Raw genomic sequence first — 15,267 nt, forward strand, 5'->3', positions numbered from 1 at the left:
CACACACTGTCCCCGCCTGACGTTGGGGCTATGAAATAGCTTGTGTTCTTTTGGAGAGCCCCATGGCAAGGAATGCCAGGCCAGCCGCTGCGTTTTCTCCAGTGACTGCTGGCCAGGCTGCTGCTCCTCCCTTTAGTGCCCCATTTCATGAGCGCTCACTCACCAGTTTACCCTGTCTGCCCTGGACACACCTTCCCCCCTCTTTCCTCAGTCGCCTTTTCGCTGGAGTGGCCAATGCGAAGTATGGGGACACCATCGCCTTGACCTTTGATCCTGCAAATCAGTGGCTGTCTTGTGTGTACAATGACCATGGTACTTATGTCTGGGATGTGAAGGACCCCAAGAAAGTGGGAAAGGTGTATTCAGCTCTGTATCATTCCTCCTGCGTCTGGAGTGTAGAGGTACGTGGGCCAGGTCTGCTGAGACTGACCGTGTTTCCTGGCCTACCATTAGGAGCTGGGGTTCCTCAAGTGTGGAATTTGTTTCCTCCAGCACCTTTGCATCCCCAGCAGTGCCCCTGGGTCCCTTCGTATCTGTTAATTGACTCTGAGGATGGGAGGGGATTTTAGTGCTGACTCATCTCAGACGTTTTTCAGTATGCCCCTGTGCAGTCTTAGCTTGGCCTCTTTGGACATGTTCCTGAACTTGACCAAACCTTAGTTTCTGCAATTGTGAAATGACATACCTGATGCATTTGATTTTTACGAAAAGGAGACAATGTAAGTGGGAGATTTAGAATGCCTAGTACTTACGAGGTGCTTGGTTAATGTATATTCCTTTACTTGTTAAAGACAAGAGCTAATCATTATGACTTGCTTGCTATGGGATAAGCCTGGGGCTAAGTCTTGACCAGCCTTTTCTCTACTCTCATTCCGTCCCATCTCTGTGGGCAGCCAAGGTCTGACCCGGGTCCCTCTGGTCCTTGTGCTCCTCCAGGTCTACCCTGAGGTGAAGGACAGTCAACAGGCCTGCCTGCCCCCGAGCTCCTTTATCACCTGTTCTTCTGACAGCACCATCCGCCTGTGGAATACAGAGAGCTCTGGGGTGCATGGCTCCACCCTGCACCGAAACATCCTCAGCCACGTGAGCCTGGTGCCCCCACACCACAGTCTCAGGATCTGGGTCTCCAGACCAGACTGTTCCAGATGTTGTTTGGCCAAACTCTGACAAGGATGTCCTCGTGGCCCGCATTTCTCTCCCTGACAGGTGTCCTGTGTCAGGCCTTCCTCACCCACCTCTTCTCCTGACCTGTTTCACTAGTACCTCATTAAGATCATCTATATGGATGGGAACATGCTGGCCCTGCTGGACACCGAGCTGCCTGAGGGAGACAAAGCCGATGGGTCCCTGATGGACCCCCATGTGGGCATCCAATCTATGTGCATCAGCCCCAACGGGCAGCATCTAGCATCAGGGGACCGTATGGGCACGCTCAGGTAAGGCCATTTCTGGAGTGCAACCCGTTGCCTCCAGGGGACACGATGGGGGAACTTTAGGCCCCCAAGGACAGAGGTTCAGGAGGGTTTAGCTGAAAAGGGTTGGGGACAAAATTTATTATCTTCAAAGGAAAGATACTAACTTGACAATGAAGAAACGGCAAAACCCACCCTTAGCCAAGTCATTAAGGTTAACATCCCGTGGCAGCAGCATGCATCTGGTGAGAGGGTACACTGAGAGGCTTCTAAATGTTCCCAGAAAATGTTATGACTCTTAAGAACTCCCAATAAAATGTTGAACAACAACAACCAACGTTAATGGAAAGTTTCTTTTAGTTCTGTTTTTCCATGCAGACTCCTCCTAGCATTGTGTCTGGTATTCTTGACCCAAATGTATAAGGAACTTAGGATAGTCATGAGGAAACATCAGGCAACCTTCATTTGAGGTACACCTGCCAGAGTAACTTATCACACTCTCCCAGGTGTCAGGGTAGGAAAGACAAGCAAAGACTGAAAGCCGTTCTAGACTGGGACAGATGACACCCCATGTGCCGTGCGGGCTCCTAGGATCGTGGAGCAGAAGGACATTCGTGGGATAAACAAACAAACTCATTGGCATTGGGTTGATTCCAACTCACAGAAACCCCCGCTGGTGACATTTAAATAAAGTCTAATAATGTTGTACCAGTGTGACCTCCGTGGTCCTTATCACTGTGTACTGTAGTGCATAAAACATTAATACGAAGGGAGACCAGGTGAGAGAGTTGAATGTGACATATCTTGACTCATTTTTCTAAGTTAAAGGTTCAACCCAAAAGGTAAAGTAAAACAGCTCTTGATGGAGAGGAAAAGGTGGAAGGGGGTGGGTGATGATTCTTTCCCCCGCTGCCTGGCACTGAACGGCCTCTCCTCTCTTCTCATTTTGCAGGGTCCACGAATTGCAGTTCCTGAGTGAAATGCTGAAGGTGGAGGCCCATGAGTCAGAGATTCTGTGCCTGGAGTACTCGAAGCCAGATACAGGTACCTGGCCCTGGCCTAGTATGGCCTTGAGTGAGCCCCTCCAGTCTGGCCAGAGCCACTGATACTTGTCCTGCCTCTTGACTATGGGGCTGATCGTTCTTTTGGCTACCAAAAGAGTTAGTGATCCTTCTTGATGTCTCTGAAGGCTTCTTGTTGTCTCTAAAGTCTTTGGGGAATACTGCATCTCAACTCTGCCCGACTCCATGGCTCATGTGGCTTAAGGATGTGGGGCTCAGTTTCTCTGGGTGCTCTTTTCTGGGCACTCATCAGCTGACGGAGTTCATCCCATCCCAGGTCTGAAGCTGCTGGCCTCAGCGAACCGGGACCGGCTGATCCATTTGCTGGATGCAGGGCGGGAGTATAGCCTGCAGCAGACGCTGGACGAGCACTCCTCCTCCATCACTGCTGTCAAGTTCGCAGTTGTGGGAAGAGCACTTAGACACACTCTGCCACCTACCACCCCTGCCACCTGCCTGCCACCCCCAACACTCCATAGATTCTGAAAGGTTGTGTGTGTGTGTGGGTGTAAAAAGGTCACAAAGTCAGAAGTCCTCCAGAGATTCTGCCAGTATGTGTGTGTGTGTGTTTGTAAAAAGGACACCAAGTACTAAGCTCTCAAGAGATTCTACAAGGTTTTATGTGTGTGTGTGTGCGTGTGTAAAGAGGTCACGAAGTAAGAAGCCCTCCAGAGATTCTGCAAGGGTGTGTGTGTGTGTGTGTGTGTTTAAAAAGGACACAAAGTAAGAAGCCATCCAGGAATTCTGCAAGGATGTGTGTGTGTGTGTGTGTGTGTGTGTGTAAAAAGGACAGGAAGCCAGAAGCCCTCTAGGAATTTTCCAAAGGTATGAGTATCAGTGTGAGGGAGTGTGTGGGTGAGTGTGTGTGTGTGTGTGTGTGTAAAAAGGACACGAAGTCAGAAGCCCTCCAGAGATTCTGCAAAGGTGTATGTGTGTGTGTGTGTGCGTGGAAAAATCACACGAAGTCAGAAGCCCATTATATATTCTGCAAGGGTGTGTGTGTGTGTGTTGTGTTTGTAATAAGTACACCAAGTAAGAAGCCCTCCAGAGACTCTGCAAGAGAGTGTGTGTGTGTGTGTGTGTGTGTGTGTGAAAACAACACGAAGTCATTAACCGTCTGGAGATTCTGCAAGGGTGTGTGTGTGTGTGTGTGTGTATGTGTGTGTGTGTCAAAAGGACAGGATGTCATAAGCCCTCTAGAGATTCTTCAAGGGTGAGTGTGTCGTGTTAAAAGGACACGAAGTCAGAAGCCCTCTAGGTTTTCTGGAAAGGTATGGGTGTGAGAGTGAGGGAGTGTGTGTGTGTGTGTGTGTGTGTGTGTGTAATAAGGACACGAAATCAGAAGCGCTCCAGAGATTCTACAAGTGTATGTGTGTTTTTGTGTGTGTTTAAAGAAGGACATGAAGTCAGAAGGACTGCAGAGATTTTGTAAGAGAATGAGTTTGGTGTGTGTGTGTGTGTGTGTGTGTGTAATAAGGACACGAAATCAGAAGCCCTCCAGAGATTCTACAAGTGTATGTGTGTTTAAAAAGGACACGAAGTCAGAAGGACTGCAGAGATTTTGCAAGAGAATGAGTTTGGTGTGTGTGTGTGTGTGTGTGTGTGTGTGTGTGTGTGTGTGTAAAAAGTACATGAAGTCAGAATCCCTGTAGAAATTCTGCAAGGGTGTATGTTTCTGTGTGTGTGTGTGTGTGTGTGTAAAAAGGACACCAAGTCAGAAGCACTCTAGAGATCCTGCAAGGGGTGTGTGTGTGTGTGTGTGTGTGTGTGTGTAAAAAGGACACGAAGTCACAATCACTCCAGAGATTCTGCAAAGGTGCTTGTGTGTGTGCGTGTGTGTAAAAAGTTATGAAGTCAGAAGAACTCCAGAAATTCTTCAAAGTGTGTGTGTGTGTGTGCGTGTGTGTGTGTAAAAGGACACAAAGTCAGAAGCCCTCTAGAGATTCTGCAACGGTGAGTGTGTTGTGTTAAAAGGACATGAAGTCAGAAGTCATCCAGAGATTCAGCAAGGGTGTGTGTGTGTGTGTGTGTGTGTGTGTGTGTGTGTTTAAAAAGGAAAAAAGTCAGAAGCAATCAAGAAATTCTGCAAGGAAGCATCTATGTGTGTGTCTGTGTGTGTGTGTGTGTGTGTGTGTAAAAAGAACACGAATTCAGAAGCAATCCAGATATTCTGCATGGGTGCGTGCATTTGTGTATGTGTGTGTGTAAGTGTGTAAAAAGAACACGAAGTCCGAAGCCCTCTAGGATTTCTGCAAGGGTGTGTGTGTGTTTGTATCTGTGTGAAAAGACACAAAATCAGAAGCCTTATGTAGATTCTGCAAGGATGTGTGTGTGTGTGTGTGTGTGTGTGTAAATAGGACATGAAGTCAGAAGCATTCTAGAGATTCTGCAAGGTTGTGTGTATGTGTGTGTGTTTGTGCGTGTTTGTGTAAAAAGGACACAAAGTCAGAAGCCCTCTAGAGATTCTGCAACAATGAGTGTTTTGTTAAAAGGACATGAAGTCAGAAGCCATCCAGAGTTTCTGCAAGGGTGTGTGTGTGTGTTTGTGTGTGTGTTTAAAAAGGACACAAAGTAAGAAGTCATCCAAGTATTCTGAAAGGGTGTGTGTGTGTGTGTGTGTGTGTGTGTGTGTGTGTGTAAAAAGGACACAAAGTAAGATGCCCTCTAGGAATTTTGCAAAGGTATGTGTATCAGTGTGAGGGAGTGTGTGTGTGAGAGAGTGTGTGTGTGTGTGTTTAAAAAGGACACGGAGTCAAAAGCCCCCCAGAGATTCTGAAAGAGTGTGTGTGTGTAACAAGGACATGAGGTCAGAAGCCCTCAAGAGATTCCTCAACGGGGTATGTGTGTGTGTGTGTGTGTGTGTGTGTGTGTGTAAAAAGAACACGAAGTCTGAAGCCCTCTAGGATTTCTGCAAGAGTGTGTGTGTGTGTGTGTGTGTGTGTGTGTATGTTTGTATCTGTGTGAAACAGACACAGAAACACTGTGATCGTGAAGGAAAACAAGGGAGAGCAGAAGTACTTCCAATAATCCAACACTTAAATTAAGCCTCAAACCTAAATCCTTTCCTAAAACCAACCCTAATCCTAACACTAACCTAGGTGAAAACCTAACCCTAGGTCTAAACCTATACAGAGATGTAACCCTAAGCCTAGGTCTAACTCTGTATACTCCTAACCTTAAACTTAACCCTAACCTAAGGCTCACCCTAAACCAAGGCCTAACCCTAACCGTATGTCTACCCTAAGGCTAACCCTAATCCTAACCCCAAATCTGATGTGAACATGCAGCTCCCCCTACAACTAACCTTACTCCTAACCGTCACCCTTCGCCTGAACCTAACTTGCCTCTATCCCTCACCTTCAATCGAAGCCTCCATATCACCGTTATTGTAATCCAATCCCTTAAACTAGACAGAGAGCTAAACTTAACCTTAACCAAAACGGATGTAACACACAAACCGTAAGCCTGACCCCAACTCTTAACCACGCACACTTTCTAACCCTCACACAAATATTAACACCAACCCATATCTAAACAGTCAAGTTTACCATAAGGCTAAACGAGACAATAGGTTCGCTAATCCTTAAGCAATAAGCCCTACACGTACCTTCAACCTCACACTCACCCTACATTTGATCCTCAAATTTACCATAACCCGAATCCCCACACAGCCGTAACTCTAACGTGAACGCTAACCCTGTCCCTAAACATGCCCAAATGCCTATACCTATGCCCGTCTAAAGTTGAGCCAAAACCGAAATCTTCTGTGCCACGATTTTGCAGCAGTTTAAAGAAGTACACTGGGAAAGATTTTTCTGCAAGAAAGAAACTGCAGGCGACGTGCCTGAACTGAGAATATGATGCTGCACGAGCTCTTTGGCCCCAGATGCTAGAAGTGCCATGAGTGGGCACTATAAAGAAACGGAGGTTACTTTCTCCGTGATCATCAACCCCTGTGGATTCTCTTTGTTCTAGACGCCGGAAATAAAGACAGTTGTCCTAAGTCACATAAACCTCCACGGAGTGGTCTTAGTGAGGCGCGGGAATTTGCCGGTATCAGAGAATTCCGAAGAAGGCTGAACATCAACAATTGAATGGCCATTGCCCAGAAATGAAGCGGCAGCCGGATCAGCTTGGGAAATAAGCTTCCATTAGATAATGAAGATGTGAGAATCGGGTACGTCCACAGTTCACGTTTCCCATAGATCCATGAAATTCCGTGTTGAATTTTAGTCAGAAAATGAAACCTATGGAACCTCTGTTCAGCACGGCCTGGTGTAGCTCCCAGAGGCACAATGGTGCTCCTCTAGAATTTGCACGAAAAAAGTTTTCACGGGAATAAGCAACATTGATCAAGCCAGGTGGGTCTTGGAAAAACGAAATTGCTGCGTGTGCCTGGAATACTGACAAGCACACACCTGTGTCATTCCATGGCGCACTCAGCACAGGAATCTGCAGCGATTGAGCCAAGACAAAGATAAGTTCAGGCAGGCAGCACAAGTGTAGAAAAGCATTTGTACTTCAAAGAGGAGGCCAGTATTGTGAAACGACATACCCAAGGCACATAGTTTTCATCATCGGCAGAATTTCACGGAGCAATATTGCTGGGAGAGAAAAGGCAACACCTGAAGGAGGCACGCTCAAAAAAACTACCTAGGGCAGGAGGCGGGTTGCCCCAATGTGCTAGGGCTGTCAGGCCTCAGCATTGTAAGGAGAGTTCACTGAAGTCCCTGAGTGAAGTTTTCTCCGGTATCCTACGAGTACATTCCGAAAATTTACTCTGCGGTTTCTGATGATCCTGGGTTATGAACCGCCACCATTCAGCGTTCTCCTTACATTCGTGCCTCTCCATCGACCTTAAAAGAACGGGAGGACACGCAACTGCTGGCAGCCAAATTCAGCAGAGTTTGTCTCACCACAAAAGAGACAGCTCTGTGGTGACACGTTTTCCATGGTAAAACATTTCCTAGCGAATAAGAAATCTTCCCATCGCAATGACAACATGAGAGAATTGCCACCGATGGATTTGCCGCTGTGCCTACAAACATCTTCTTCAGCCCATAAAGTAGTGAAGCTCGGAAACCCAGGCGCTTCACCCTTTTCCCTAGACCTGTGAAACTTAAAGAACCACTATTGACCTGTGAGACATGACGTTGCTTGAAACATCAGTGTACAGAGGAATGGGAACCTCGAAGGAGCTTCTTCCGTGTGAAAATAAAAAGCAGGCTGAACTTCATGGCAGGGCTCCAGATTCCCAGGAATTCCACGGGCTGTATTGCTCAGAGATAGAACACACTGCTTGGAGCACACTTGATCTGAAAAACGTGCTGGATTCATGGCTTTCCCAAAGACCCAAGATTCTCAAAGAGCGAGTGTAAGTTTGACGGAAAAACAAACTGCCGGTGTCGCCTTTTTACCTTGAAACCGGCAAGAAGCAAGATTTCCCTTAAAACATGAATGTCAGAAACATTGTGATCGTGAAGGAAAACCACGAAGAGCAGATGAACTTCCAATAATCCAACACTTAAATTAAGCTTCAAACCTAAATCCTATCCTAAAACCAACCCTAATCCTAACACTAACTTAGGTGAAAACCTAACCCTAGGTCTAAACCTAAACAGAGATGTAACCCTAAGCCTAGGTCTAACTCTGTATACTCCTAACCTTAAACTTAACCCTAAATAAGGCTCACCCTAAACCAAGGCCTAACCCTAACCGTATGTCTACCCTAAGGCTAACCTTAATCCTAACCCCAAATCTGATGTGAACATGCAGCTCCCCCTACAACTAACCTTACTCCTAACCGTCAACTTCGCCTGAACCTAACTTACCTCTATCCCTCACCTTCAATCGAAGCCTTCATATCACCGTTAATGTAATCCAATCCCTTAAACTAGACAGAGAGCTAAACATAACCTTATCCAAAACGGATGTAACACACAAACCGTAAGCCTGACCCCAACTCTTAACCTCGCACACTTTCTAACCCTCACGCAAATATTAACCCCAACCCATATCTAAACAGTCAAGTTTACCATATGCCTAAACGAGACAATAGGTTCGCACATCCTTAAGCAATAAGCCCTACACGTACCTTCAACCTCACACCCTACATTTCATCCTCAAATTTACCATAACCCGAATCCTCACGCAGCCGTAACTCTAACGTGAACTCTAACCCTGTCCCTAAACGTGCCCAAATGCCTATACCTATGCCCGTCTAAAGTTCAGCCAAAACCGAAATCTTCTGTGCCACGATTTTGCAGCAGTTAAAAGAAGTACACTGGGAAAGATTTTTCTGCAGAAAGAAACTACAGGCGGTGTACCTGAACAGAGAATATCATGCGGCACGAGCTCTTTGGCCCCAGCTGCTAGAAGTGCCATGAGTGGGCACTATAAAGAAACGGGAGTTTACTTTCTCCGTGATCATCAACCTCTGTGGATTCTCTTTGTTCTAGACGCCTGATATAAAGACAGTTGTCCTGAGTCACATAAAGCACCACCGAGTGGTCTTAGTGAGGCGCGGGAACTTGCCGGTAGCAGAGAATTCCGAAGAAGGCTGAACGTCCACAATTGAATGGTCATTGCCCAGAAATGAAGCGGCAGCCGGATCAGCCTGGGAAACAAGCTTCCATTAGACAATGAAGATGTGAGAATCTGGTACGTGCACTGTTCACGGTTTCCATAGATCCATGAAATTCCGTGTTGAATTTTAGTCAGAAAATGAAACCTCTGAAGCCTCTGTTCAGCAGGCCTGGTGTAGCTCCCAGAGGCACAATGGTGCTCCTCTAGAATTTGCACGAAAAACGTTTTCACGGGAATAAGCAATCTTGATCAAGCCAGGTGGGTCTTGGAAAAACGAAATTGCTGCCTGTGTCTGGAATACTGACAAGCACACACCTGTGTCAGTCCATGGCGCATTTAGCACAGGAATCTGCATCTATTGAGCCAAGACAAGGGAAAGTTCAGGCAGGCAGCACCCGTGTAGAAACGCATTTGTTCTTCAAAGAGTTAGGCCAGAATTGTGAAACGACATAACCATGGCAAATAATTTTCATCATTGGCAGAATTTCACGGAGCAATGTTGCTGGGAGAGAAAAGGCAGCACCTGAGGGAGGCACGCTCAAAAAAAACTACCTAGGGCAGGAGGCGGGTTGCCCACAGGCACTAGGGCTGTCAGGCCTCATCATTGCAAGGAGAGTTCACTGAAGTCCCTGAATGAAGTTTTCTCCGGTGTCCTAAGTCTACGTTCCTAATATTTACTCTGCGGTTTTTGTTGATCCTGAGTTATGGAGCGCCACCATTCACCGTTCTCCTTACACTCGTGCGTCTCCATCGACCTTTAAGGAACGGGAGGACACGCAACTGCTGGCAGCTAAATTCAGCAGAGTTTGTCTCACCACAAAAGAGACAGCTCTGTGGTGACACGTCTTCCATGGTATAACATTTCGTAGCGAATAAGAAATCTTCCCATCGCAATGACAACATGAGAGAATTGCCACCGATGGATTTGCCGCTGTGCCTACAAACATCTTCTTCAGGCCATAAAGTAGTGAAGCACGGGAACCCAGGCGCTTCACCCTTTTCCCTAGACCTGTGAAACTTAAAGAACCACTATTGACCTGTGAGACATGACGTTGCTGGAAGCATCAGTGTACAGAGGCATGGGAACCTTGAAGGTGCTTCTTCCGTGTGAAAATAAAAAGCAGGCTGAACTTCATGGCAGGGTTCCAGATTCCCAAGAATTCCACGGGTTGTATTGCTCGGAAATAGAACCGACTGCTTGGGGCACACTTGATCTGAAAAACTTGCTGGACTCACGGCTTTCCCAAAGACCCAAGATTCTCAAAGAGCGAGCGTAAGTTTGACGGAAAAACAAACTGCCGGTGGCGCCTTTTTACCTTGAAACCGGCAAGAAGCAAGATTTCCCTTAAAACATGAATCTCGGAGTCTGGGAAAGATGGCCGACAGGGACACCGGCATACTCTGAGAGCTCCTCCAAACAAAGCGGGATTGGAGACCAGGTAGCTGAATAGTAAGAGTCTGGTGAGTGAAATATCCCCCTGGGACAGCACCCCAGTCCTACCCCACGTATTTGTCCTGAGCAGGGGTCTAGGTGAAAGAGGACCGGACTAGTGGGACATCTCTGGCCACTAAGCTGCCGTGAGCTCACTGGCGACCGGCCTAGGCTCCATCCCCAAACTGGACGCCAGCCCAGAGCCGCTTGCCTGCCCTGCCTAGACAGGCGCGGAAGGTCACGCTCCCCTATTCCAGCGGCCCACTCCCCACTCGCGGATCCCCACTGGGAGAGAAGCTTTCCTCTCCCGCAGTTCTCCTCTCCCCGCAGGGCAGCGATCTGCCCTCGGGCCCACGTCCCTCCATCCATTTATCCAAGCTCAGGGGAGCGGACCCACGGGTTGTCTGGCGACCCCCACGGGGGACCATCCACCCGCACTGCTGCCGCGGACCTCTCCACCTGCCCTCCGTGCGCCGGCCTCCCATCCCCACCTGCCCCCGCCAGCCCCTAGCAGCCTAGCGCCAGCTCCACTCCTGGCGGGGACCCTGCGCTGAGCACTTCCCGCCAACAGGAGCCATAGCCCAATCCGCGCCTGTCCCGGACCCTGAGCTTCCGCGGAGCGCCGCGCCCCGCGCTGCTGAGTCTGCCCACCAAGGGCCCCTCCCTGCGCAAGGCACAAGAGTAGGTGCCCTCCCCAGGGTGCTGCGGGGACCCCGGCGGCGGCGACTCTGAGCCTGAGCGGAGGAAGGGCGCCATTGCCCCCTGTGGTTTCGCGCCAAGCCTCCTTTGCTGGCGCCATTACCCCCTGCGGTTTCGCGCCAAAAGGGCGGAGAGCGAACACCATTGTTCCCTGCAGTGTCGCGCAGCTGCCTGCGCAGCTATCCGAGGGGCCTCCCCGCGCCCGCTCACAGCCCGGGCAGATCAAACATTCCACCTGCAGTGGAGCCTGGGTCTCGGCTTTGCAGTCCCTGAGGAGCCGTCAGTGAGCTCCAGCCAGCTCTCACCACCTGGGGCCCTGTTGGGTCCCCAGTGCCAGCCCTAAGCCTGCCGCAGCCCGCCCCAGCCACCCCAGGAGACGGCACAGTGGCCTGAGCCTACACACAATAAGGTTACTCCTGTCTCCCAGAAGCATGGGACCTATTAAAGGATCAAGGAAAAATCAACAGACCACATCACTCCCAACAAAAAAATCAGAGAAATGAGGCACTTTAACAGACCTAACGTCACTCATAGAAGAAACAGATATAGATCAGCCACAAAAGGAAATCTTCAGAACTCTGCTTGCAGTAATACAGGAGCTAAGAGAAGCAAACCAAAATAAGGATGCAATGATAGATGGGATGAAATGCACAATAGAGGGGATGAAGTCCACAATAGAGGGGATGAATACTATCCACCAAAAGGAACTGCAGAAACTAACAGAGGAGGTAGCAGAGGCCACACAAAATGTCACAGAAGCTATATCTAGGCTGGAGGAGGCTGAGAACCGTATCAGTGAACTCAAGGACGCTCAAACCAAACGAAGCAAGCGAGAAAAACAATCAGATAGGAAAATTAAAGAAACAGAAGACAGCCTGAGATCAATGACAGATGCTATGAAGAGGAATAATATTCGAATAATCGGTCTACCGGAACACAACATAACACACAAATCGACCGCCAAGATAGCAAAGGAATTCCTGGAAGAAAATTTCCCCAACCTAACAAAGGAGAATCTGACTCTCATACAGGAAGCAGAAAGGACGCCGGCTAAGCTAAACACCAAGAAGAACACTCCAAGACATATAATTGTAAAATTATCCAACTTAGAGGAAAAAGAGAAAATTCTACGAGCATCAAGAGAAAGGAAGACAGTCACATAAAAAGGAGCGCAGGTAAGAATATGCTCAGACTTATCAGCAGAAACCATGAAGAGGAGGAGAGAATGGAGCAACATCTTCCAAAAACTGAAAGATAAAAATGCCTCCCCCAGAATCCTATACCCTGCCAATTTATCCATTAAGATAGAGGGTAAGATAAGGGTCTTCCAGGACAAGGAAGAACTCAAAAAATATACTGCAAGTCACCCGACCCTGCAGAACATACTGGCTGACTCACTATGGCCAGAAGATCAAGCTCCAACTAGAACCACCAGGAGACCACCATATAGCCCATCTCCATCTAGAAGCCAACATGCCAGCAACATGTACCAGGACAACACGGTCTCAGATAGAAAAGAGGACAGGATAGAAACCCTCCACTCAAACGCAGTACACTGATATGAAGGAAGATAGGCAAAGACCCAAAACACAAAAGAGAATATGGCAACCATGAAGCCAGAGATTGTAATAATCACTCTGAATACAAATGGGCTCAATTCATATGTTAAAAGAAAGAGGCTGGAGGATTGGATTAGAAAACATAACCCATCAATCTGCTGCCTGCAAGAGACACACCTTAAGCAAGCAGACAAGCATATGCTGAGAATAAAGGGCTGGCAGAAAGTTTACCAAGCAAATGGTAACTCTAAGAAGGCAGGAGTGGCTATCTTAATCTCCGACAAAATGGATCTCAAGATCCAAAACATAAAAAGAGACAAAGAGGGACATTACACAATGCTCAAAGGCTCAGTAAACCAGGAAGCAATAAGCATACTGAATATTTACGCACCTAATAATGGTGCGGCAAATTTCGTCAAACAAACTATTAAAAAATGACAGAAGAAATCACGGAAACAACAATAATAGTGGGGGACTCCAACACTCCACTATCAGAGAAAGACAGGTCACAGGGAAAGAAGCTCAGCAAAGAGGCCAGAGAGCTAAACAATGTAATTAGGCAACAGGGCCTGATAGACATCTATAGAGCCTTTCATCCAAAAGCAAAAGGTTTCACATTCTTCTCCAATCCACACGGATCTTTCTCAAGAATAGATCACATGCTGGGGCACAAGGCCAGCCTGAGTAAATTCAAACACATAGATATTATCCAGACGTCTTTCTCAGACCACCATGCCATAAAGCTGGAGATTAATAGGAGGGCACCCAGAAAAGCAAGGGCCACCAATTGGAGAATAAACAACGATCTCCTGCGACATGAATGGGTTAAGGTCCAGATCAGAGAGGATATCAGGAAATTTCTAGAAACTAATGAGAACGAGCATACAACATATCAAAACTTATGGGACGCTGCAAAGACAAGTTATCAGAGGTAGCTTGATATCACTGAATGCATACATGAAAAAAGAAGAAAGGTGTATGACAGATATGTTAACACAAAACCTCCAACAACTAGAACAGAGTCAACAGAACTACCCCTCCAATAGCAAGAGAAAAGATATAATAATAATCAGGGCGGAGTTAAACCAGTGGGAAGACAAAAGAACAATGCAAAGGATTAACGCAACTAGAAGCTGGTTTTATGAACGAATTAATAAAATTGACACTCCCCTGGCAAAGCTTACCAAAGATAGAAAGGAGCAATCATCAATAGCCAGGATGAGGGATGAATCGGGGGCAATAACAACAGACCGCAATGAGATAAAAAGGATAATCACAAAGTACTATGAAGGTTTGTATTCTAATGAATTCAGAAACCTGGAAGACATGGATAAATATTTAGAAAAACAATCTATCCCTAGATTATCTGAGACAGAGATCAAGAACCTCAACAAACCCATAGCGAAGGAAGAAATAGAGAGTGTCATAAAAAACCTACCAAGGAAAAAGGCCCCAGGGCCAGATGGCTACACAGCAGAATTTTACCAAACATTCAGGGAAGAGCTGACACCGATCCTCCACAAAGTATTCCATAACATAGAAAAGAACGGTAAGCTCCCAAACTCATTTTACGAAGCCAGCATTACTTTGATACCCAAACAGGGAAAAGACCCCACAGGTGTACAGAATTATAGACCAATATCTCTAATGAACATAGATGCAAAAATCCTTAACAAAATATTGGCCAATAGAATACAAAGGAACATCAAACATATCATTCACCACGACCAAGTAGGATTCATCCCAGCGATGCAGGGATGGTTTAACATCCGAAAATCCATCAATATCATACACCACATCGAGAAGAAAAAGGATAAAAACCATATGATAATATCCATAGATGCAGAAAAAGCATTTGACAACACCCAGCACCCATTCCTAATCAAAACACTCATGAAGATAGGATTAGAAGGTAAGTTCCTCAAGCTCATACAAGCTATCTATGAAAGACCAACAGCCAACATCATAGTCAATGGAGAAAAGACAAGAACAATACCACTGAAAAAGGGTACAAGACAAGGATGCCCCCTGTCCCCTCTTCTATTCAATATCGTTTTGGAGGTTCTGGCTAACAACATAAGACAGCGGAAGGACATCAAAGGGATCCAGTTGGGAGAGGAGGAGGTGAAACTATCGTTATTTGCAGATGACATGATCCTATACATTGAAGACCCCCAAAACTCCACAGTTGGAATACTTACAGCAATAGAGGAATACGGAAGAGTAGCAGGATACAAGATCAATAAACAGAAGTCGGTAGGGTTTCTATACACATCGGACAGGGCCATGGAAGAGGCGATTAAGAGGGAAGTACCCTTCACAGTAGCCAAGAACAAACTGAAATACCTAGGAATATACTTAACAAAAAATACTAAAGACCTTTATAAGCATAATTATAAAACTCTATTACAGGAAACCAAAAGTGACCGTCACAAATGGATGAAGCTCCCCTGCTCATGGTTAGGTAGGCTGAACATAGTAAAGATGACAGTTCTTCCTAAAGCACTCTACAAGTTCAA

This window comes from Tenrec ecaudatus, chromosome X (assembly GCF_050624435.1).
Source record: "Tenrec ecaudatus isolate mTenEca1 chromosome X, mTenEca1.hap1, whole genome shotgun sequence".
Classification (NCBI taxonomy): Eukaryota; Metazoa; Chordata; class Mammalia; order Afrosoricida; family Tenrecidae; genus Tenrec; species Tenrec ecaudatus.